This window comes from Microcaecilia unicolor, chromosome 5, assembly GCF_901765095.1.
Source record: "Microcaecilia unicolor chromosome 5, aMicUni1.1, whole genome shotgun sequence".
In the NCBI taxonomy this organism is placed as follows: Eukaryota; Metazoa; Chordata; class Amphibia; order Gymnophiona; family Siphonopidae; genus Microcaecilia; species Microcaecilia unicolor.
The window spans coordinates 295,684,877-295,711,289 of record NC_044035.1 but is presented as its reverse complement, the minus strand read 5'-3'; positions in this window follow the sequence as shown (position 1 = coordinate 295,711,289).

Genomic DNA, 26,413 nt, shown 5'->3' with positions numbered 1-26,413 from the left:
TTCTGCTGCTTCCTGGAGGGGTGTTCTTTCTTGCATATCCTGTTCCCTTCTCCTTCTATTAGATAACTTTAGTCTTTCTTCTTCTAACACTTCAATGGATTTCTTCTCACTTCTCTATGCTCATGACAATTTTACAGTTTCTCTTTCCTCTTTTGGACCCTAATCTTCCACCTCCCCCTTGCACTTTTCTCCTTGGAAGGTCACTGGCCCAATTAGATCCTGAACTACTTAGCTCTCATCTGACAGCCCTCCCCCCTCCCCTCTTTTAGCAACTGCCTATTAGAGCCACAATTAACCATCCTATCCACCACTCTCAGAAGTCCTCTGGATGATCTGACTCCTGCACATCCTTGATATTATGTGGGGCTCTGTGTGTTAAAGTAGCAATTTAGGCAAGATGACAGACTTTGTCATAAACATCATTCTCCATCTCACTGTTCTTTCCTCTCCAAATATAAGGAATTTCATGCTGTTGTGAAGTTAACAAAAAGATTGTTATTTCTTTCACGTTATCACCATGTCTGCTATCTACAAATAAGGCCAAAAAGCTTAATCAACTCATAAATACCCTGTCCTCAATTTCCTCTGCTTTCCCCACTCTGTCCCTCAACTTCCTCTGCTTTCCGAATGATCTTCTACTAGACTCCCTTGCTAAAGCATGGACAGATAAAACCTCAGCTTTCCATCTCTTGACAGGAATGCCTATAGATGCGTTCCCTGGGTCAGGTGGCCCTCCTACAGCATCCCTGAATCATCCAGTTCCTATCTCCACCTGAACTCCCTTTCATCCACTTACTCTCTTCTTGGTGTCTAAACTGACTTTATCCCTTCATCTTACCTTCTCTTCACTTAAGCCTTGGCCTGCCCTCCTTTATCAGCAAGCAGCCCCTCATTTCTTAACACTTGCACTGCTACTACTCAAGAAGGTCTGTCGAAAGGCTATGCATTTATCACTCCTATTTCAAAAATCCACACACAAAAAACCTTACTTATTTATCTGATCCCTCATTTTGCCCTATTTCCAATCTTCCCTTTCTTGATAAACTTCTTGCAAAGTGTGTCCTTGATCAGCTTTCTCATTTCTTACAGAAGACTCTGGTACTACCTCCCAGACAGACTGGATTTTGTACTGGTCACAGTGCTGAAACCTTCCTTACTATGATACCATGATTAATTCCACTCTGCCATTTTCATTTCCCTTGATCTATAATCTGCATTTGACTTAGCTGATCACAGTCTTTTTATCTACTGCCTACAGGAACCAAACATGCTCATTTTCATTTCAAAACAACATGGAAAACATAGTTTTTTCAAATTTATCTAGTTATTGGGAAAATGTGATACCCAATTTGCAGGCATTGGTCAATTTTGAAGCTTGGGGGATAATAACACAAATGAATACTTTAATCTTATCCATTTTTTTTTCTTCATACTGACTTGCTAACTATTATAGCTGTAATCAGTTTATTGAAAATCCTACTCTTTTATGAGCAGTGTTTGACATTTTTGAGGTCTGTAAACTTGCTTATTACTAGTTAGTGTTTTATTTGTGTAAAACAACATATAGTACTGCAGAGGGTGAAAGATGAACTACAACTTTCATTGTAAAGCACGGGTAAAAGGGCGCTCAACACAGCCACGTTTCGCCCTTCTGGGCTGCTTCAGGGGTGGTACAATACCTTAAGGCAGTGGTTCTCAAACCTGATCCTGGAGGCACCCCAGCCAGTCAGGTTTTTTAGATATCCACAATGAATATTCATGAGAGAGATGTGCATGCAATGCCTCCACTGCACTCTTGAATATTCATTATGGATATCCCCAAAACCTGACTGGCTGGGGTGCCTCCAGGATCAGGTTTGGGAACCACTGCCTTAAGGAGTAATCCTGTCACTTTCCTCAAAGTGGAAAACCTGGGGTAGGGTACTACCAACACTCAGGAAAACAGAGCATTCAATACACTACCCCAGGTTTTCCACCTTGAGGAAAGTGACAGGATTACTCCTTGAGGTATTGTACCGCCCCTGAAGCAGCCCAGCAGGGCGAAACATGACCTTATCGGACACCCTTTTACTCACATTTTGCAATAAAAGTTGTCATTCATTTCTCACCGTGTCTGTTTCTGCATCTTCCATTCTACTGGGGTTAGAGGACCGCTTGCCTACTTGTTTTCTAGGACCTTAATTTTATAACAGGACACCTATGTAAGAAGGTCAAAAGGTGTCTATTTTAAGCCTATTTTATAAAGGCAACAGTGATGCCTTTGTGTCTTTATAAAATAGGCTCCAAGAACACCATCTCTAATTGGATATAAATGTCCATGTAGAAATTTGTACCTTCTCCAAAAAATGGAATAAATGGTGTGTGTATGTGTGTGTGTATGTGTGTTAGTTATACCAGAGCTTCTCAATCTTTTTCTGGTTGTGACCTCACGATTGTGGTCAAATAAACTGTGTGACCACCTGGAGGTGCAGAATAATGATGCACCTATAGAGAACCCATCTAGGTCATGATCCCAAATGTGGGTTTTGTGACCCCATTTGGGGTCTCGACTCACAGTTTGGGAAGTTCTGCTTTATAAACACATATGTGGCCATGCAATTTTATAAATGGCCTTTCCCATGATTAAAATAGCCTTTACATGGTAAAAAATCTTTATAAACTTATCCCTAAAGAGGGATACGTGTATGAAGACAAGTAGAAGCAGCTTTTCTGATTCTAGTAAGCTTGTTTATACAGGGAGAATCTCAGGAATCTATGCTGTGCAGCCTGTGGTGAAATTTAGCACCGACACTGGGATTATCATTCCTTCATTTTCATAGAGCACCCTGAATTCTTTAAAGCCCATAACACACACACACAACCTTGATTTTATATTCCTGCCAAAAATTGGCACTCTTAGCATAGTATCCCACTACATTATGCTGGGCACTGACTCTGTAAATGCACCCCCTTGAGTCATTACTGCCATTTCTTGTAGTTCAGTACCTCTAAGAACCAGCCAGTTCTAGATAAGTTTAGATGAATGATTTGATATATTACTTTGCATTGTAGATTAGAAGTAGCAGAGTTGTTACAGCAGCAGAAACCAGAATTCAAATCCCTCCATGACTTCCTCTTAGAAAGTCACATTACCTTCCATTGCCTCAAGAACAAACTTAGTGGCTCTTTTACTTAGGTGCACACCAAAATAAACTTACCACAGTTTACAGCTCTGTCCAGGAATAGGAGAACTATTAGCAATTCTCCTTTCAGTTTCCCTTCTGTTGAAAGTTGTAAGAGATTGAAAATTAGCATATCAGACCCCTATATTTTGGCAAGAATGTTCAACTTGTTTTAATCAATTTGATACCTATTATTTATTTAGGAGGAATCTTAAAATCTACCTTTTTAAACAATTTGTTACTGGTTAAATAATTAGAGATTTTTGATTGTTATTTAATTTTATTTTGTCCTGGTCTCTTGATTATCGTGAGAACAGCTGAGAACTCTATGGTTATAGCAGCATATAAATATCACATGTTATGTTATGCTAAAGCACTCTTCACTAATTTCCCTGGTTGCACACATTAATCGTGCACTATTTATTTTTTGAATTAATTTGTGGAAGGGGGCATGATAGGGGCAGGGAAGCACTACATACTAATTGATGAACACAGTTTATACAGGAGCATTAACCACCAGGGCCGCCGAGAGACTGGGCCGGGCCCGGGGCAAGGCCATCCCCGGGGCCTCGCCCCTGCCACTGCCACTCCCCCCTGAGGTTGTCATCGTCGTCGCCGGCCCCCCTCCGTCCACCAACGGGCCGGGCTCCCCTGAATTCAAATCATAGCGCCTCACCTCGACCTCGTTCCGTGTGAAAGAAACGCAGCGGCGGCAGTCTGCTGATCGCCTCCCTTCGGGCCTTCCCTCCCTGTGTCCCGCCCTCACGCAAGTCACGTCAGATGAGGGCGGGACACAGGGAAGGAAAGCCCGAAGGGAGGCGATCTGCAGACTGCCACTGCTGCGCTTCTTTCACATGGAGCAAGGTCGAGGTGAGGCGCTGTGATTTGAATTCAGGGGGCCCAGCCTGGTGGTGGACGGAGGGGGGGTGGGTGGAGGGGACTGTGGTGCTGGGCCCCCCTTGGAGGCCCGGGCCCGGGGAATTTTGTCCCCGCTGCCCCCCCCCCCCCTTGGCGGCCCTGTTAACCACCTTCTAAAAAGGAGGTGATAAGTGCTCCCATGTTAATATTTTTGCTGGTCCCACATGCTAATGCAAAAAGTAGCATGAGACTAGCAAAAGGAAAAAGGCCCATTTTTACCGAAGCTTTGTAAAAGGCCCCCTTAGATTGTAGGGAAAGAGGAATAGCTACTGTATCTGAATGTAACTAACCTTGAGCTACCAATGAGAAGGTTTAAGCTAAATCCAAATATATACTAAAGTGGTTTATAAGTAAATGTCATAAATATAGGATATGTAGCAGATTTCAAGCAGACGACAGAAATGGAAAAAAGAAGTGCAGCCCTGGAAAACCTCTGAGATCCTGCTACATCAGAAAATAAGGCAGTATGTCTACTTACATACTGGGCCTAATTATATATATGTTGCCTAAGACATCAGTGCAGAAGGAAAACATGCTTAGGCATACTCTGTAAACCATGCCTAAAGTGCGGTTTACAGAATATGCCTAAATCCGTCCGTGTGACTAGAATTTAGGCGCAGCCAATTACGCCAATGAAAACCTGGTGTAAATGCCCATGCCTAACTTTAGGCATGGAGCGGGTTATTCTATAACACTGCACATAAATTATAGGAACACCCACGCCCAGCCTATGCTCCTTCTATAACCACATCCCCTTTTGGGATTCACGCAGTAGAATTTACACAGACTATGTTATAGAATACACTTAGTGAGTAGTGCATGTAAAGTCTAATTATTGCCAATTAGTGCTAATTGCTTACCATCCAATTATCAGCACTGATTGGCTTGTTAACCAATTGAGTTGTGTACGCAAATCAGAATACGCCCAGATTTGTGCACACAACTGTAATTATACTATATAAAATTTGAGGGACTATCCCTGACTTCATAGAACTATTTTTGATCTGGAATATAGCATCAGTTTTCTTGAAATTTATCTCCCATCTTTGCTTTACCCTTCACTATCAATTAAAATGTTCTATTACGTATTGTGTTGACATTGTAAGTAGTATACCATGCCATACTTTGTATTGTTGTTTGAATATTTTTACTGCTGTAATTGCCTATTGCTCATGTTTGATCTATTCTTACTGTACACCGCCTTGAGTGAATTACTTCAAAAAAGCGGTAGATAAATCCTAATAAATAAATAATAATACATCATATGATTCAAAGTTGTTTTTAAAAACCTTCAGATACCGTACCTTCAACAGCATAGTATAATATTGTATATGCCTTCCACTAGGAGAGTTTATTAGTGAACATCAACCCTCCCCTTCTCTCACATCCCCTGCTACATGCAGATTGTCCCTGAAAAACATCTGCTATATGATCTGATAAACCAATAGGAGCAACTTTTATGGGAAGGAGCAGGAACAGGATCCATTTCCTGCATATAATGAGCAGGCATGGACTTACACCTTGAGTACTCATTGTGAGCAAAGTTAATTTGTAACAAAGATCTTGCTCAAAGAAACAGGGATTTCATTTTTGTTATCACTCTACTGTTATTTTGCCTGTATATTTACAACAGCTTTTGCCACTGACTCTGCAAACAATACCCAAGTCTGCAGAGTGCATTGTGCTTGTGTTTATCACTGAATTACATCTGAACAAGTCAGTTAAGGTAGCAGAGCTGCCAAAAGGTTTTCTTTAATACTTCTGTTGATAGGAAACATAGCCATCAAGATTTCTTTTTTTGTTTGTTTTTGATGCTTTAGTTGAAATAAACAGGGTTGGATTTAGGCATAGGCCAACTACCTATGAAGATATAGTATTTTTTTTTTTGTTACATTTGTACCCCGCGCTTTCCCACTCATGGCAGGCTCAATGCGGCTTACATGGGGCAATGGAGGGTTAAGTGACTTGCCCAGAGTCACAAGGAGCTGCCTGTGCCTAAAGTGGGAATTGAACTCAGTTCCTCAGGACCACAGTCCACCACCCTAACCACTAGGCCACTCCTCCCTAATTAAAAGAATTAATCAAATACAAAATTTTACCTTAGATTTCTTGAAGCTCCAAATATACTGTAACGGGGAGAGCACTGTCCGGTGCCCCCACGGCATTTTTCCCACCACATTCATACATAAGGATTGCAGGGGCAGTTTGCAGCTCAAGGAAAGGAGAATACTTGAAGCAGAATCTCCTGGATTGAAAGGGAATCTTCCCTGGATTCAGGCATCCAGGGGCTGGCAAAGTACACTAAGTGTTAGCAGGGCCGCCGAGAGACTGAGCTGGGCCCAGGGCAAGGCCACCCCCGGAGCCCCTGCCGCCACTGCCCCTCAAGCGCTACTTAGATCACCAGCACCGCAGTCCCTAGTCTCCACTCACCCACCCCCAGCCCCATCGACAGCCCCCCCTCCGTCCACCACCGGGCCCCCTGCATTCAAATCGGCAGTGCCTCACCTCTGTGTGAAAGCGGCAGATCGCCTCCTTTTGGGCCTTCCCTTCCTGTGTTCCGCCATCGCGGAAACAGGAAGTTACATCAGATGAGGGCAGGACACAGGGAGGGAAGGCCCGAAGGGAGGCGATCTGCCGCTTTTACACGGAGGTGAGGCGCTGCCAATTTGAATGCAGGGGGGCTGTCAATGGAGCTGAGGGCGGGTGGATGAGACTGGGTACTGTGGCGCTGGTGGCCTGGAAGCAGGAGGAGAGAGACCCCAGCACCAGGCCCCCCTTGGAGGCCCGGGGAATTTTGTCCCCCCTGCCCCCCCTCTCGGCGACCCTGAGTGTTAACCATAGGGCCAGTAAGGAAAAGAGGGATATCTCCTTAAGACTGGGGGCAGAAGGGGGATATGTGTGGAAATAGCTCCCCAAAGATCCCTTCTAGGGAGCCGGTCCCAGGCAAACCAACCCTTAGGTGCATGTAGGACCTTCATCTTAGTACTAAAAGAGAGAGAAGGAAGACCCGGGCTGCCCTCAAGGAGAAAAGATCAGAGTTATTTCCTCTGGAATAGAGCCAAAGTACCCCATTTGGTCTCTATGGGGAGCCCTGGGGATAAAGCTCAATGTCCTTAGGGAAAAGGACCAATGTTAATAGTGCATATATCATTTGCATACTAATAATGTCAAGCATTAGGAAGCAATTCCTTGGCACTGTTGTGGTGGTATTTTCTGGCACTGTCTTGTACAACGACGGAGATTTGAGGATCCGGGCCTTACAATGCACTGTGAGATTTCAACTCATCCTGCTTTTCAGTTTCATTCTTTGATTTTTTTTTTTTCTTCTTGTGCTGATTTGATTTTTGCTGTGTCCCTTTTGTTTGGGGAAGCACCAATAAGAGCGTTTTCTAGGGAGAAAAAAAAAAACACTGCTGCTTTCAGCTTGATTTTTGGAACTGAGTGGAAGATTGCAGGGCTTTGGAGCAGTTGCTTCCCCTCCCCCACCAGGACTCATTCTTTTCTTAATGTAATACCCAAAGAGTGGAAAAATCCACCATGCTAATGCTACACATACTTTCACACACCTTTGGTATGAAAGAGAAGGGAACAGGGCTGTATCACTGGGAAAGGGGGGAAGGGTTAAAAGTTACTCCCACCTGTAAAACCCCAAGGCTCATAGTCTAAGCCAGTGCTTTTCAAGCCTCTCCTGGAGGAAAACGTAGCCAATCAAGTTTTAAGGATTACCATAATGAATATGAATCTAATGCCTCCATGCTATGCAAATCTCTCTCATGCATAGTCAATGTAGATATACTAAACACCTGACTGACTGAGTGTGTCCCGAGGCTTGGGTTGAGAAACTGTGCTAAAAAGTGGCTTTCAGTACCACCCAGTAATTACAGTCATGCTAGTTTCAGGTTTTTCAGGTTCACAAAACAATTTTCATCTTTAGGTGAGGCAGAAAAACAAATACATCACCCTTAACCTCAGAAAATCATAAGTACAATCTATTTTACATTTTGTATCAACTGAAATCTATATTCAGAAAGCTGCTTGGTTCAACTACATATTTTGGGCCCAATCAAATTTGGATTGTCTGAGTCGCATCTTTTTAGCAAAAACGACTCCAGATTGTGGTTGCATATACTGAAGTTATCTACACTGATGTCTTCTGATGTATATTTTTAAAAATTTGAGTGTGAAGGGATTTGAGGTTTCCCCTTGCTCCATCTACTGAATGTGATTTAAAGCATACATTTTGTAGATCTCTTCATAAGAACTTACCTAGCCCAGTCACTGCAGTATCAGGTGATGAAATGTCCATACACCTACTGCAGTGAAGGCCCTTGGATAGGCACTACGCTCCTTCTGAATCCCTGCAGTCATGGGCTCTAAATCTGGTCACTAGCTATTACTGTTATATGATAACTGGGACCCCCCCCCCCCCCCCACCTCAGTGGCTGTGAGTGCTACCTCTGGAGCACTTCTAGTCCTGGCTATCCTAGAAGTAGAAACCAGGTCCTCTGTACGGAGTATGCAACACTGCCAGTGAACCAGAAGGCTAACCAAAGTGGATTGAGAACAACTGCCGTACTGTTTATGTAGAACAGTGGTTCTCCGCAGGACACACCTAGCCAATCAATATTTCAGGATATCCACAATGAAAATGTATGAGAGAGATTTTAATGCAATGCAGTCAATGCATGCAAATCTCTCTCATGAATATTCATTGTGGATAACCTGGAAACCCATATAAGTGAGTCAACGCATGCAAATATCTCTCATGAATATTCATTGTGGATAACCTGGAAACCCATACAATGTATGCATGAAAATCTCTCTCATGAATATTCATTGTGGATAACCTGAAAACACATATACTTCAGTCACTGCAGGCAAATCTCTCTCGTGAATATTAATTGTGGATAACCTGAAAACCTAATTTGTTGAGTGTGTCCGAAGGACGGGGTTTAGAATGCCAAAGCAGAGAGATTATTAACTGTAGGGTTGGTTATTAGATTCAGGGGCAGCTGTGCTGTGTTGGGCAAAATATTGCTCTTGCCATGGCCCCAGTGGTCACCCCATTTGACTGCCTATGGTTAGATCTCCCCAGTTCCTCAACAATAGTTAGAGTTACTCTGTTGCTTCTACATTATTTAAAGTCCTTGTTTTCTTGAGGACATCAGAACTTCAAGTTCATACATGCAGTGGGGTAAAACCAGGACTAGATCTGCCTGACCTTAAGGACCACCAAACACCATAATTGGTAATAGTGATGGTCTGTTTACAAAATGACATGTCATATGTTGTTGCATGTTGTTAACAAATGAAAATGAGCAGAAAAACACATTTTGTGTTTTTTCATTTGCCAATAATAGTGCACACTATTTACAAAGAGTGCATGCTGTTTCAGAAAGAATGGAAAGGGAAATGGGACTTGTATACTACCTTTCTGTGGTTTTTCCAACTACATTCAAAGTGGTTTACATATTATATACAGGTACTTATTTGTACCTGGGACAATGGAGGGTTAAGTGACTTACCCAGAGTCACAAGGAGCTGTAGTGGGAATTGAACCCAGTTCCTCAGGATCAGAGGCCACTGCACTAACTACTAGGCTACTCCTCCACTCCAAGAATACATACCTTTTTTGCAAAGAGGGCACATTCTTTATGACATTGCCCTTGAAACTAAAATGAAGACTGACCAAAACAAAATGAACAATGGTGCAAACACAAGAAACAAAACAAAATGAAAAAATGTCAGTTGCCCATCCCTGGTTGGTAACACAAGAATTGGATCACAAACAGCAGCTCACCTAGAGACTCTGACAGTCTGTGAGACATTTTTAGTTTTTGTAAAGTTCACCCTTATTTTATCATCCTCACCTTAATATTCCCTTATCTCTTGTTTGTCCTGTTTGTCTGTCCTAATTAGATTGTAAGCTCCGTCGAGCAGGGACTGTCTCTTCATGTTCAAGTATACAGCGCTGCGTACGTCTAGTAGCACTATAGAAATGATAAGTAGTAGTAGTAGTTCTTTCGAGTCACTTATTCAGGCCAGAAATTATTCCAGGAATTCTGGGTTATAAAAACAGATCTATCTGGTCCTATGGTTCTAGCCTGGTTAGAACTTGCACCAGCTTTGCATATCATGATGTAGATGGAGGCAGTTCACAGATGAGGCCTTATGGACTGTGGTCACTTGGAAGTCCCTATGTTAAGCACTTTTCATCAAGAGAAATTTCATTCTAGAATCAATTATAAACACTTGGGCCAATATCAAGCAACGTTGTACATTCACCTGCAGGCAGAGAATATATACTTTCCTATCTGTATATTTTTAAAACTTATATGGATAAAATCAGGCTGAAAATATGACTGAATGGCTAGATACTATCCGTACAAGAAAAGGATAGAGGAAGGCAGAATGAGAGCAGACCAAGAAATGATACAAACAGCAGCAATATTCAATCAAGATAAATTATATGTTTAATTTAGGCCTGTGGTGATCGCATTATACTTATGTTCAATGTCTCTGGCTATATACGTGGAGGGCAATTTTATATAAAAAGGCACCTAGTTTTAGGCCCCTCCTAGTTTGGAGCCTATTCTGTAAAGACAAGTAGACACCTACTTTCCTTTTATAGAATACTAGCGTAGTAGGGCATTTATGTGCCTAAAATTTAGGCACACAAAAAAAAAGGAACCAGAAGAGCTGGTCCTATGCAGGAAATCACAAACATAGAGGAAGTAGGGATGGACAAATGTTCTTCCACACGTCAGTAAAAAATGTATTGAAAAAGACATGTGGTGCTTTTTCAATAAATTTTTTACTGATGTGTGGAAGAACATTGTCTGTCCTAACAACCTCTTAACCAGCCATAAAACTGCTGTAAATGCTTACTCCTAGATTACTGTAATTTATGCACATTTTTTAGCATTCTGTAATTTATATGTCTAACTGCAACCTGCTCACAGTCCACCCACCTTCCAATTATTAAATATCTCATTTGGCACCATATTATACAATAATGCATAGCTACAATATTAGCAATTACATGTGTATATGTCAGCATTCTTGTCATTCATTCATATTTGTGGTGCCTAAATGTGCCTTCTATAGAAGTGTGCTGGCACACTTTTGTATTGTGTGAGCGTCGGATGGTTTAGATAGATTGGGTACAGCACTGGATATCCTTTCTTGATAAGATAAGTACTAGGTTTGTACCGTTGATACACCTGTGGATTTATGTTTCATTACATACATACATACATATATACATTTTTGGTTTTGAATGATTTTTGATACAATACCATTTTAATCTGAGTATTATTACAAATAATGTATTTTTGTTGAGGAGGTGGAGGTATGACAAATGATTTGAAGATGCAGAAGCTCTAAAACTTGGACAGTTGTGCACTGTACGAGGTTCTAAGATCATTCTTACAACTGTTCTGATGTCATTTCCTCCTTATGGCAATTAAATTTTGAATTTGTCTTTCTAGTTAGCTTAGATATTCAGTTATTCAGCAGCAGACACTATTCATACATATGTACTTTTACTCTCTTCACTTTTGTTATTGTTTTTTGGGAAGCCTTTTCCTCCAGATTTCATTGTTGGTTCTTTATGGAATTACTGCCATAGTGGCACTGAAAATATGTATTAATTTAAGCATCAGTACTACAGTCACCAAGCTGACTCAAAATTGAGCTCACTGTTTATAATCTGGGGATTTTCCTATGGTGGGGATCTATTGGTTATGGTTTATTCTGCTCAATATACTGCCCTTTGTTTGAAAAACAGCAGAGCAGTTTACAATTGGTTAACAATCTAAAATAAAAATCATAAAATCATAAAAGAAAGGAATGCCAAATTATAAAGTATAAATAAGAGTTAGCCAGGATTTTTTTTTGAATGCCTAGGATAATACAGTTTTCTGATAAGGGGGTAGGGTGGGGAGGAAGGGGAACAGTAAGGGCCCTTGTTATGATTGGGGTCAGAACCCCTCTCAAACTTACCTCTTTCCTGGGGGTCAGCTTCTTAGCTGGCTTCTGTTTCTTTTGTCTGTCCTTTCTGAGCTGGCTCTGTCTCTCTGTGCTGGCAGCTTCCAGCAGCATGGCTCTAATTGTTTCACTATACTGCACCTGTGTGTGTTGCCTGAGTTGATCTACCTCTCTTTGGGTGTACTGGCTTCAAGTGCTTCACGGTGTTGCATTGGTGTGGGTTGGGCCTCTCTGGGTCAGTGTGCTTTTGCCTAGGTCTAGGGAGTGTGACATCATCAGGGAGGGCCTTGATAAGAAAGTGGTGTTGTTTCCTTCAGAGACTTTGCAACGGTGGTGTTTGCTTTAGGTAGGGTGGTGCAGTGTGCACTTCTGACTTTGTGTCTAGTTTCCCTGCTTGCTTTTGCTAAGGTCCAGGTTAGTGTTAGTGCAGTGTGCACTGGTGACTGTGTGTTTAGCTTTTCTGCTTTTCCCTTATGGTTCCCCTGCTTTTCCCTCTTGGTTTTGGAAGCATTGCTATGTGTAGGGCTTTGGAAGCTCTGATGCTGATAGAAGTACTTCAGGGTTTGGTGTTGTTAGGAACACTGCAGAGTTTGCTGTTAGAAGTACTTCTGGTGTTTGTGCTATTGAGAGCATTGCAGTCTTTGCTGTTGGTGTTTGGTGATTTAGAATCACTTTTGGCTTATGTGTTAGCTTCCCTGCTTTTTCCTTGTGGCTCCCCTGCCTTCCCTTTAAATGCTAGGAGCTCTTCTGGTTGCTTGCCAGAGTAGTGCTTAGGAAGCTCCTTGTTAGTTTTGTATCTAGCTTGCTAGAGCAGTGCTTAGGTAGCTTGTTAGTTTTGTGTTTAGCTTGTTAGTGTAGAGCTCTGCTTGTAGCTTGGTGCTTAGTAGCACCTGTGTTAGCTTTGTGTTTAGTTCCCTGCTCTGTTAGTTTAGAGCTTAGGAAGTCCCTTTCTTGAGCAGGGCTTAGGAGCTCCTGTTTAGTATAGGGCTTAGGAAGTCCTTTTGTCAGTTTACTGTTAGGAACACTCCTGCTGGTTTAGGGCTTGGGAGCACGTAGATCAGTTTAGGAGCACTTCTGTTTCCAGTCCTGGTCCCTGTGTCATCCGGTATCCAGTAAGTCCTGCCGGCTACTCGAACCCAGGAGCTCAACTCCTGGGGGGCTTAGTAGCTAAGTGCAGGTGAAGCTGTGTGGACCAGTCCGGTGTGCTCCAGTCCGGGGGATTCCAGTCCAGTGTTCCAGGGTCCAGTCCTGTGTCCTCCAGTCCGGGGAATTCCAGTCCAGTGTTCCAGTCCATGTGTTCCGGCTCGCTGGGCGGTGCCTGCAGTCCCTGCTGGTGTCGGTGTGCTTGCCCAGCATTGGTTGGTGGGTTTTGCCTGCTGCTGTCGCTCCTCGTCAGCAGCCCAAGGGCTCACGTTTGCTCCAGAGCCCAATCCCGCGGGCTCTGAACCTGAGAACCTGACAGCCCTAAGCTAATATTCTGATACAATAACCTAACCCACAAGAAAATATTCAATTTATAGATAATATTTATAATCTAGCGGGTCAATATTCAAAGCAATTAACCAGGCAGGAGCGACTTCCATAAGGAATTGCAGAGACCTCTAGTGGCTCTACTAGAGTACTAGACTTAGCTTTTAGAACAAGGGGCTGGCTCACCTGCCAGTGACTGACAATGATAGGAAAAGACAACCCTTGGAGGAAAATTGTTCTGGTATAAAAATCCAGCCCAATTTGAATTCCTTTGTCATGGCTCCAGTTTCCCTGGGCCTTTGCAACTAGTGTGCCAGGAGAGTGGAGGAGTGGGGAGCAGTAGCACCAAATTATGTTGCTGTGCTTGCCTGACATAGTAATTGGAATGGAATGGGGAACCATCCCACCAACATGTCCTTCCAAGGAGAAAGAGGAGAAGGGTTGAAAGATCAAACCTGAAGCACTGGAGGGGACCAGAGACCTGTCTCTGAAGATCTACCAGGATTTTTAAAAAAGCAGCAGCAGAGCCATATCTGGGAAAGTACACACCAGATAAGGACATTGCATCTAAAGGCTCAGAGAGCCCTTAAAATGCTGAGACTAGAGAGAGAAGCTTCTTCACTTATTTATTTTACTTTTACAAATTAATATAATCAAAGATTCATCTTTGACAATAAAAAAATAGGTTAAATATAAACATGTAACATAAAAGAAAAGTAGTCCACAACTGGAAAGGAAACCAAGAGAGTAAGTCCACAGGAAGTTGTATGAAAAAAAACCCCAAAGAAAATATTTCAAGGAAATGGGAGGACAATCCTTCTATATTTCTTAAAACATACTTATAGTATTATGTAGCACTACCAAAGGCAATAGAAACTCCTTTACCCTCAAGGAAATATTGTAATTGCACTTGTTCAAAGAAAACATATCTATTATTTTGGTAGGAAACAAAATATTTACATGGAAAGCCCAATTGAAAGGTAGCCCCCAAGAAAAGAACGGTGTCTCATAGTCAAGAACCTTCCCCTTCTAAGTTGCATCCTTCTGGAAAAATCAATATTTTTTCACCCAGAAAACTTGGATTAGTAGATCAATAACACAATCTCAAAATTGCTTCTTTGTCTTGTAAAAACACAATGGAAACCAATGAGGTGCTTCAGCTTGTAACTTCATCCAGAAGATTCCAAAAGAGCAGATGCTTCTAACTCTGGTGCTTCTGCTGCTCTATCCATTTGATTATTTCTATTTGTTATATAATATATCTTCTGAATAGGAGGCAAATTTGTTTCTGAATATTTCAACACTGACATTATAAAATTGTGAAATAAATCTCTAGGTGTTGATATTCTGGGTAATGAAAAATTTAATAATCTTAAATTCAAGTTCCTATTAAAGTTTGTCAAATTTTCCAGTTGTCTAATAATCATATTGAAGATTTTACACAGAAGCTCTCTTCATGTCTGAGAGTGTCTTTTCCACACCATCAATCCTGGAAACTTGCTGATTTTAAATTAGTTTCCAAATCATGCGTGTCATAAACCAGAGGGTGAGCCCTTGGGTGCTGGAAAGCATCCCGGGACAAAAGACCCAGGGTCCCAACTAACGGTAGACAGAACACCTTTAGAACAGCAAGCAGGAACACCAGAAAACAGCCCATCCCAGGGTGGGCTTCTGCTAAGCTGGAACAACTGAAGTACATGGAACAGCCTTATCCCAAGACCAGCTTCAGCTGAGCTGAGAGTGGAACAACTGAAGAACGAGAAGCAACCTTATCCCAAGATGGGCTTTGGCTAAGCTGAGACTGGAACAACTGAAGTCAGGAACCAAAAGGAACCCCAGCACAGCAGGAGCCAGCAACTTACAAGCGAGGCACTTACAAGGAGGCACTAGGGCAGCAGGATTAAATCTCCTTCCCTAGCTTGATATCATCTGGCAGCACCCTGCCTGGCTTACCGAAGGACATGCCTGGAATGTGCATGTACACCAAGACCTCTGCCACCGAGGGAGCCCAGAGCATCCTCCTGCAGCAAGGACCATGAGCACTGGAGTTGAGTCCAGGGTGGCCACACAGCTGGGCCGCAGCCCCCCACCCTCGTGATGCAGTACGTGTAGCTGGTCTGTGGTCCCCCCGTGGTGCGGTAAGTACGGCGGTGATGACAGTGCAGCTTAGAGGTTTATGTTCAAAAATGTTAGTCACAAAAGAAGAGCATACCTGATATAGGCTTTCCAAAGCTGTCCATAGTGCATTCATTGTCACTATCTGCAGTTTCACCAGTGGTTGGAGAGAGGTAACAGAAGAAGGGTAGTCTCAGCTACACTATCTGCTCTCACTGATGGTTCTTTGACGTCTCTCTGACTACCTCCACTTGCTTGCTGCATTTATTCTCCCCCTGACTATGGCATCATGTCTAACACCGACCCCAAAGTTGTATCGATTCTTTTTGGGAGCTGCTGAGGAGTCTGCAGAGACAGTATTTGTATCAGGAACCTATATCAAGAGGTCCATAAGGAAACCTACTAGAGACTGTGTTAGATACCATTCTTCTACTTCTGCCTGTACATAGTTTCTGTTAACTGTTGTCCCTATTTTGCCTAGAGACCTCAAGTTTAGGTAAAACCTTTTGGTTCAGAACTAAACTTCTGGTCTGGTCTGGACTGACCTATTGAATGCATTAGAAATGTGCCAATGGCCTCCCAGTGAAAGCTGGTTCCAGCCCTAACCTCCTTTCAATCTGTAATATCGTGCATAAAGTAACCTGCCCCCAGCTATCCCAGGCAAGAAAAAGTTGTGTGTATATAAATATGTGTATATGTGTGTGTGTGTATATATATATATATATATATATATATCTCAAACTACCAAAAAGGCAACTGTAATAAAATTAATTTTAATACAAAACTTAAAATAAACGTAAAAATCAATATGGATTTGTTTCATCTTTAGGCTCAATCAGTGGTAAATACTCTACAAAAATTAGAAAAATATGGGGTCGATATTCAGCCGACGGCACTCAGCATTTTGCTAACCACCGCTGGCGTTATGCCTTGAAATTCAATGCCGGTCCAGGTCTGAGCTCTGGCACTGAATTTCTGGGTTTACAGAGCTGGCTAAACCATAGCTAGTTAAGTGTGATATTCAGCACTTAGTGTCCCTTTTGCTAAGCTGCGGTACAAGGGGCCCTGTGGTAGCATTGTCACATGGATTTGCCGTGGGCCAAAGTCCCTTTTACCGCATCAGCTAAAAGGCAATAAAAAGGAAATGAACATTTGCCGCTCAGCCATTTCCAGAGGAAGCCCTTACCTCCACCTATTTAGAAGGCGGTAAGGTCTCCCATGCTAACCTAGAAGTAACTGGGCATTGCGGCACTGCCTGATTACCGCCAGATAAGCCCCTGGCACCCCAAAAAATTTTGTTGTGCCGGAAATGATGCTCACTGGGGTCTCTGGCAGAAGTGCCAGATTGGGGTATGTCAACGCCACAGTAGCTCTACCGCAGTGTTATAAAAGGGCCCCTAAACCGGCTATGGAACACCACATACAGATAGAACTGACTTTTTCAAATACCGAGGAACAAAAACTGCATATAATGCCTGATGAATTAAGCATGCAATTTTAAACAGAACTGTAAACTGAAAGGGTAACCAGTGTAAGGAATGAAGCACAGGTGTTACATGTTGTAATTGCATAACAAGCCCTTAACTATCAATAACTGGGTGCTAACAACCAATTATTGAAGTTAATTGGCACTTATTAAAATCTGCGCACACACATCTGGCTGTGCGCTATTCTATAAGACATGGTGTAATGCATACCTCAAAAGGGGGTGTGGCCATGGGCATTTGGGGGCATTCTGAAAAGTTGCCCATGTAGTTATAGAATACAGTCTCAGTACTCCTAGCTTGGGTGCCAGCACTTACACCCGGTTTCAGCAGGCATAAGTCTGGTGCCCAAAGCTAGGCACAGGATTCGGCACCGAGTGCCGTTTATAGAATACCTTCCGTCCGGTATAAGAGCATTAGATGTGCCATGCTGGTTCCACTGATCCTAGCATCTTGTCTTTCTAACAGTCTTTCCAGATAACGAGTACCCAGCAGGTGCCAATTCAATAAGATGGTTACCTATATATCCAGGCTATACTTGTGTGTCATATCCTTAATCCAAGATCAATGCAACTACTGGACTATCAGGATTTTTGGACTAAAATCAGAAGCATCCCAAAGATCTTATATTTTGTGGGATTTTCTACAACAGCATAAGGGCACCATTGCCTAGAACATGAAGCTGTAAAATTTTAAATTGGTGAATACTCTCCTGAGGCAAACTTCTGCGGCTTTTCACTATCTTAAAACCTCTTACGTGTCTCTCCTCATGGTTTTCCAATCTGAAGGTGTTTATTTGGTTTGTTTTAAATTAATGCTGAAGAAATTTCAGTCTCTCCAGAACATGGCTATCCACCTCCTTTGCCATCTTCGAAAATCAGACCATGTCTCCCCACATCTACGAGATTTTCATTGGGTCTCGGTTAAACAATGCATAACTTATAAACTTCTTACTCTAATGTTTAAGGCTTATCGTTTAGATTTACCACCATATCTTTCTTCATCCACTATACCAGTGGTTCCTAAACCTGATCCTGGAGACACTCTAGCCAGTCATGTTTTCAGTATATCCACAATTAATATTTATGAGATAGATTCGTATGCAGTGGAGGTAGTGCATGCAGATCTCTCATATGAATATTAATTGTAGGTATCCTGAAAACAGGACTGTTTGGGGTGCCTCCAGGACCAGGTTTGCAGCATCTTCATTTTGGAATTCCCTTCCACTTTCAATTTGATCAGAGCTTTCATTTTTTAAAATGTTTTAAACATCTAATTAAGACCTGGCTATTCAAACAGGCATTTTTTCCTAGAGTAACTGGCACGGTGCTGATCATTGACTTGTCCCACCTCATTTTTTCTTTGTTCTCATTCCCTTCCATACTCCCTCTTATCTTCTCTCCCCTCCCTTTTTCATCCATGATGTTCCTATACCACCCCCCCCCCCCCCTTGGTATATGTGCTTCTCTTGGATAAGTGAAGTTACTTTTCCTATCACTGATTGTAGTTCTTTTCCATTTTATTGTAATTGTTTATAGTCTGTTCACCACTTCGATCTGCATGTTAGGTAATCCGGTATAGAAAATCTTAATAAACATAAACATACTGATGTACACATGAACAAGAATGTATGAAGCTAGTGCAATGCCATCTCAGATTTATAGCATGGATTTAGTATAAATTTAGTAAGTAATCACAGGAATCTTGCAAAAATATACTCAAAAATGATTATTCCAAATAGACTTTGGTCAGTTGTAAAGTTACTTGTGTTTCTCAGAAGCATGATTGCTTTTTCACAATGGTATGGCATGGGTGGTATAATAAATGCCTGACAAAACTTACATATGTTAATACATTGTTATCCCTTCAGTGTAGATGCCAGATTATGCTATAATGAATACCTTATATTGGCTAGTCTGGCAATGACAGGCCCAATATTCAAAGGCATTTATGCCGATAATGACCACCATTATTTGGATAAATGCCTCAGCTGGTGCTGACCACAGATAATCAACTGCTCTGTTCGAATAATGCTGCTGATTATCTTTACAGACCACCTTGGCACTATCCAGATAGTGCTGGGGCAGTTTGTGGTTAGAGTAAGATGGCAGTTATCTGAAGCGTGGCATTCATTCATTGGAGGAGTAGCCTAATGGTTAGCGCAGCAGGCTTTGATCCTGACAACCTCGGTTCAATTCCCACTACAGCTCTTTGTGACCTTGGGCAAGTCACTTAACCCTCCATTGCCCCTGGTACAAAAAATTAGAGTGTGAGACCCCTAGGGACAGAAAAAGTACCTGTGTATAATGTGTACAGCGCTGACTATGTCTAGTAGCGCTATAGAAATGACTAGTAATAGTACCTGAATAATTATCTACATAAAGTTGGGGCAGCAAAATGGCTGTCCTAACTTTACTCAGGGAGCCCTTTTACAAAGTGGCAGTAAGCTCAGTGCAGGCTTACAGCTCACTAAAAGGGTAGTTCCTTCTCCCAGCATGCGCCATTTCCTGTGCTACAAAAATATTTCAATTTTTGTAGCACCGTTGTGTACCTAGCGGTAATCAGGCAGTGCTGGGCGCTACCCAGTTACTACCACATTGGTTTGGGAGCCCTTACCGCCACCTCAATGGATGGCGGTAAGTTCTCCCCCACGAAATGGCCACATGGCATAAGTACGTAAGAACATAAGTATTGCCATACTGGGATGGATCAAAGGTCCATCAAGCCTAGTATCCTGTTTCCAACAGTGACCAATCCAGGTCACAACTACCTGGCAAGATCCCAAAACAGTACAATACATTATGTGCTGCTTATCCCAGAAATAAGCAGTGGATTTTCCCTAAGTACATTTTAATAATGGTCTATGGACTTTTCCTTTAGGAACAAACCTTTTTTAAACCCCACTAAGCTAACTGTTTTTACTACTTTCTCTGGCAATGAATTCCAGAGTTTAATTACAAGTTGAGTGAAGAAATATTTTCTCAGATTTGTTTTAAATTTACTACTTTGTAGCTTCATTGCATGCCCCCTAGTCCTAATATTTTTAGAAAGAGTAATCAAGCGATTCTCATCTACCCATTGCACCCTACCCATTATTTTATAGGCTTCTATCACACCTCCCCTCAGTCGTCTTTTTTCCAAGCTGAAGAGCCCTAGCCACTTTGGCCATTCCTCATAGGGAAGTCGTTCCATCCCCTTTATTATTTTCATCGCCCTTCTCTGTACCTTTTCTAATTCCACTATATCTTTTTTGAGATGCAGTGACCAGAATCGAACACAATATTTGAGGTGCAGTTGTACCATGAAGCGATAGAAAGGCATTATAATGTCCTCATTTTTGTTTTCCATTCCTTTCCTAATAATACCTAACATTCTGTTTGCTTTCTTAGCCGCTGCTGCACACTGAGCAGAGGGTTTCAACATATCATCAACGATGATGCTTAGATCCCTTTCCTGGTCAGTGACTCCTAATGTGGAACCTTGCATTACGTAGCTGTAATTCAGGTTCCTTTTTTCCACATGCATCACTTTGTACTTGCTCACATTCAGCGTTATCTGTCATTTAGATGTCCAGTCTCCCAGTCTTGTAAGGTTCTCTTGTAATTTTTCACAATCCTCTTGCAATTTAACAACTTTGTATAACTTGGTGTTGCCAGCAAATTTAAACTACCTCACCAGTTACTCCCATCTCTAGATCATTTATAAATATTGTTTTAAAACGTGCCACAGGGCCATTTCTTAAAAAAAAAAAAAAAGGGAAACCTGCCGTTTACCTGCTGGGGTAAAAGGGGGCCATGGCGCATAGCAAAAACACACACCGATACCAGCACAGGCCCCCTTTTGCCACATCTTCAAAAAAGGACCCCTCAGTTAGCAATCCAGATAGCAGTTTGAATATCATCACTATCCGGATAGAGCGTTGAGCACTGCCACTAACCCAGGGATGGGCAAGCAAAGTCCTCAAGGGCCACAACCCAATTGGGTTTTCAAAATTTCCACAATTAATATACATGCTATCTATTTGCATACAGCGAAAGCAGCAGTTGCATAGCCACGGTGGGGGGGCTCTGGGGGCTTCGGCTCCCCCACAGACTTTGGGCTCAAGTTTGGGCCCTCTCCAGAATTGTAGCACCCCTTTAAATGGCTGGCAGGGTATGCCAAAGCCCTGCCAGCCAAAGAAATACAGTTCCCAAGCCGTTTCCCTCATTTTTGTGCTGCTTCTTTAATGCTGAAGTCAACATTCCTCCAGCCGCTGTTGCTGGAACTTCTCACACTTGCTCAGTTCACACGAGAACTGAGCATGCTCAGGCAGTTCTGGGTAGCTAGAGGCACTGGCACGCCGCCAACTTCTACATTAAAGAAGCAGTGCAAGGAGGAGGTGAGTGGCTGGGAACTGTATTTCTTTGGCTGGCAGGGCCTTGGGATCTCCACAAGCAAAGGTGTATTTTGCGCACACGGGGGGGGGGGGGGGGGGTGGAGGAGAGAAGGAAGGAGGAACGTGTTGACCCCCCTGGGCATCCCCAAAATTGGAGACCTGGCTATGCCTCTAGAAAGCAGTTCTTGCAGTCATTGTTGAAATATTGAAAACCCTACTGGGTTGTGGCCCTGCTGGAGGACTATAGTTGGCCACCCCTGTTCTACTGGGATATTCAGCACCACTCACTCTCCAGAAAGCAGTGCTGCATATCCACGAGCAATTTAAAGGCCACAGCCAGCATTTAAATCAAACACAGACTGTGAAGTTTAAATACTGTCTCCGACATCTTTAAGTTTCAAGAAATACAGTGAGCATTGGAAAACCTATACAAACAGTCCACAAGGCTGTTATCTATATGAAGCATGAACCCCGCTGCTTCTCATCCTCCCTTTTTAACTATTCCTTCTTTATTCTCCCCTTTCCACCACAAATAATTTTGCAAGGTTGAGTGTCTATGGGTAGCAAACTTCATCACGGCGTTCTGGTTTTGAAAAATGACTAGTAATTAAAATTTCAGCATAAAGGTAAAGAGAATGTTTGTTTGTTTTTTAATTATGTCTGCTAAATCCGAAGCAGGAGTGAATTTCCCTTGTAGCAATTACTGTTTGAAGTACCTTCAACTACTGCTCTGCCATCCCAGCCCCAAGGGAAAAACAGCTGCCCCACCTGTCAGCACACAAATATGCCAGGTATGTTTTGTTCATTTTCTAGGCAAGCATAGGTTCAATCAATAACAGGCAGTTCTAATGGTGTCCTAATCTGGTTTTGAAGAAGATGTTTAATTTAAAAGCCTGTCCAGCTGATTTTTAAAGCAATTTAAGCAGGCAGGAGCCTCTCTTGCCCGCTTAAAGCACTTCCCACCACCAGAAGCGGAGCCAGGTTGATGGAGTGGGGGGAGCGAAAGCGGCGCGAGAGCAGACTTCCACCGGCGCACATTTTCAATGCAACACAACGAGAACAAAATAGGCGCCGGTGCCGGCAGAACTCCGTTTGGGGGAGCGGCCGCTCCCCTGGCGCCCCACCTAGCTACACTACTGCCCACCACCTAAGTGGGAATATTCAGCGGTATTTAACCAGAGAGTGCTGCTGAATATCCCCACAGACTGCCCAACCAAAAAGTGGGCGGATCAGGAGCGGTGCTGGCAATATTCAGTGCCAGCACACGCATAGCTAAGCGACCTAATTTAGGACAGCTGAAAATACTGTTTGACAACAGATTCCCCCTCCTTGTCACACTGGAGGTCCCATATGATAACAGTCATGGCCGTGGCTGTGCCCCCACATCCAGACTCGCCTTTCCTTCTCGTGGTCAGGCTCCGTGGCATCTCCGGACTGCCTCCTCCCTGAACTGATGACCCTGTTTTCCAAGCTTCACTCTGATGCCTAAGCATTCTAGCCTCATTACAGAGAATATTCAAGCCTGACTCTGGTGTTTGAGCAGTCTAGTTTCTTCCTGGTGCCCTGCTACCTCCTTCAGTGTGGTCCAAGCCTCATTCCTGGGTACCAGAAATGGTGACATCATTAGTGAGGGCCCTTATAAGGAAACTTGGGACATACATGCATTGCCTTTGCAACGTTTGCTCTTCTGCTGTGAGTTGATTGGCTGTTCCCGAGTTCCAGCTCACAGCTCTGATCCAGAGTTTTCAGTCTCCTGATCTTCAGCCTTCATCTCTGTGGTTCTTCTGATGGATATCCAGTATCCAATCCAGTCTGGAGGTGATTGTCTGCCATCCTTGGAGTTCCCCAACCTCCAGGGTTCAGCACCAATGACAGCCCAAGAGCTCACTATTGGGACAGACACCCAGAACCCTAACAATAACTCTGACCTTGTTGGAACATCATGGCATCTTGGACCTGAATTCACCATCAGGAGTAAAGTGTTGCGGTCTCTGGGAGCCTTTTTGGAACTCTTACCCATGTTGCACGCAGTAAACTCTTAAATTCCTGATTGTCTTACTTATGTTATTCTGTAGCCCTGTTGTGACATCAATTTGGGGGGGGAGGAATAAGAGGATATATTTTGTTGTTACTATTATTTGTAATGCTTGTCTTAATGCTTCTTTTCAATTAAAAAAAATAATTTAATCATAAAATCCTGTATGTTTTCAAAGAGGAAAAATGTAACCAAGTAGCTTTTGCAAAACACTCGATGTAGGCTTCGGATAAGCCTGCAGCATAAAAGCAGCTTCTGTTTAAGCTAAAAGCACCAGATATGAATCTGCAAAGACCATGGGGTCTAGTGGGTAAGAGTGAATTTCAGTTGGTGGGAACTATACCTCCCCCCCCCCCCCCCCCCAGCTATTCAAAGGCATTTAACCAGCCAGGATCAGCACTTGGCTGGTTCAATGCCACATAGCTGGCTATTCACCGATATTTAGCAGAACACAAATGGCCATGACCCGCTGACTACTGCCAGTTAGCGGATAGCCAGTTATATCGGGCATTATAACTGGCTATCTGCTGATTTTTGGCGCATTGCTACTTAACTTTAGAGGCCATATTTGACCGTGTGCAAGGCAGTCCTATCTTTGGCTGGTTTAACTTTGACCGGCCAGCACTAAATATCAGCTTGGCTAGTCAAAGTCAAACCAGCCAAAAGTAAAACAGATATTCAATGCCGGTCACCAGAAATAGCCTGAAATTGAATATCCAGTTTTAGCGCCAACCGACTTCAATCTGAATATCTGCCCCTATGAGTTCAAATATTGCTCACCTACTGACTTCTGTGTGACCATAAGCAAGTCACTTTATCTCCTGGTTCCTAAATTCACTTAATCCTATTGCATGCATTAAATATTTAAACTCCCCCCCCCCCCCCCCCCTCTGATATTCAAAGCTATTTAACCATCCAACGGTTCCTGACCTGTTAAATAGCACTTAGCCAGGTAAATGCTAATATTCAGCACGGAATAGCTGGTTATCTACGCTGAATATTAGCACTTAGTGCATAGTGGCTATATAACCGGCTAGCCGTGAATATTTAGCACTTCACCAACTAAGGGGCCCTTTTACTAAGCCGCATAGGCACCTTCACACGAAAAAGGGTGAGCAAGAGATCAAAAAAGAGAAAGTGTATGTGGAGATTACATTTAAAAACTCTCTGCATACTACTTTAATGCAGGTGCAAAATACACATGGTTAGCGTGCGCACTAAGTGTAGGCACGCTAAAAACACTAACGCACCTTAGTAAACAGGCCCCTTATTGGAATATAGGACCTGGTGTGAAAGGTAATGGTGGTAGGGCTGCTTGACAATACTCATCACAATACCACCCCTACCCTCCCATCCTCTGGGAGCTGACTGCTTCTGGCTAAATATTGACCAGGTAATTGTTCGCAAGTTCTTTACAAAGTTTGTGAAATGCCCTCTTCCCGGTGCTTCCTTGGGTCCAGGGTCCGAGTGGGCAGGGAGCTTCCTTGATGGGCAGACTCCCTCAGACCCTTTCTTTTCTCAGTTGAAGAGGTACCTCCATCTGGGGAAAAGAAGTGGTTAGTGCGTTTGGAGACTCTTTTCTCCTCCCAGGATCTCAGTCTCTGCTTCAAATCTCCTGTGGGATGCAAGCTGGCAGTTAGCTAGAATGTCCCCCTGAGAACCTTTGGCTCCCAAAGCACTTTCTAGGATTAAATCACTCCAAACTCCAGCCGTTTATATCAAAATCAACTGGAACTTTTATTCATTTCTGCAACCAGCAGCTCAGAGAGTGCAAGCCAATGAAATAGATAACAGTCCAATATAAATTAGACTTGATTTTGGCAGAGTGTTTACCGAAATGCAGATCAGAAATATATACACTTCATACTGCACCTCTCCTTGTCCATTCCTTCCAATTGGCAACCCCGCATGGGCGTTGCACCTCCTCCGCACGGGTTTTGGACTGATGTCCCTGCTACCCTATGAGATGGAACTCTCCCCAGTTCTCATCTCCAGCTTCTGGAAGTGATCCCCTTGATCTACTCTCCAGAGCTTACTGACAGTCTCTGTCTGTCTGGACTATGACTTCTCTCCTTCTGCAAACCCAAGGGTTGCCAGTTCTTAACCAGGGACTCCCCTTTCTCTCCACTAATCTAATGGAAGGGAAATCTTGTACAACCAAAAGACCATGTGCAAGCACATGGTAATACTTTTATCACCCTCTAACTCCTCCCAGCATATCACTTATCCCCTTTGCTGCACCATCTTGCTGCATTTTATTTCCTAACCCATCCCCTAAACTTGGGCTTACTTCCCACCCAAGGACATCCAGGATACTCCCCCCAGTGACCTTCTACCAGGGCATGTATCCTCTCAGTAACCCCATACAACAGAAGGGTTACATTTGTATTGTCTAGATTTTAAGTTCTATGCAGGGGCGTAGCCAGACTTCGGCAGGAGGGGGGTCCAGAACCCGAGGTGAGGGGGCACATTTTAGCCCACCCCAGTGCCGCCGACCCCCCCCCCCCACCACCACCAATTTGACACCCCCCCTGCCGATGGCCCCCTCGACCCCCCTCCTGCCACCAACCCTCCTCCGCCGCCGCCGTCGCCTACCTTTGCTGGTGGGGGACCCCAACCCCTGCCAGCTGAGGTCCTCTTCTTCCTTCGTTCTGACTCACAGAAACAGAATGAAGCCTTGCAGGCTTCAGTCTGACGTGTACGTGCAGGACGTCAGACTCAGAAACAGAACGAAGGAAGAAGAGGACCTCAGCTGGCGGGGGTTGGGGTCCCCCGCCAGCAAAGGTAGGCGACGGCGGTGGCGGGGAGAGTTGGCAGCGGGAAGGGGGTCGAGAGGGTCGTCGCAAAGGGGGTCCAGGGCCAAATC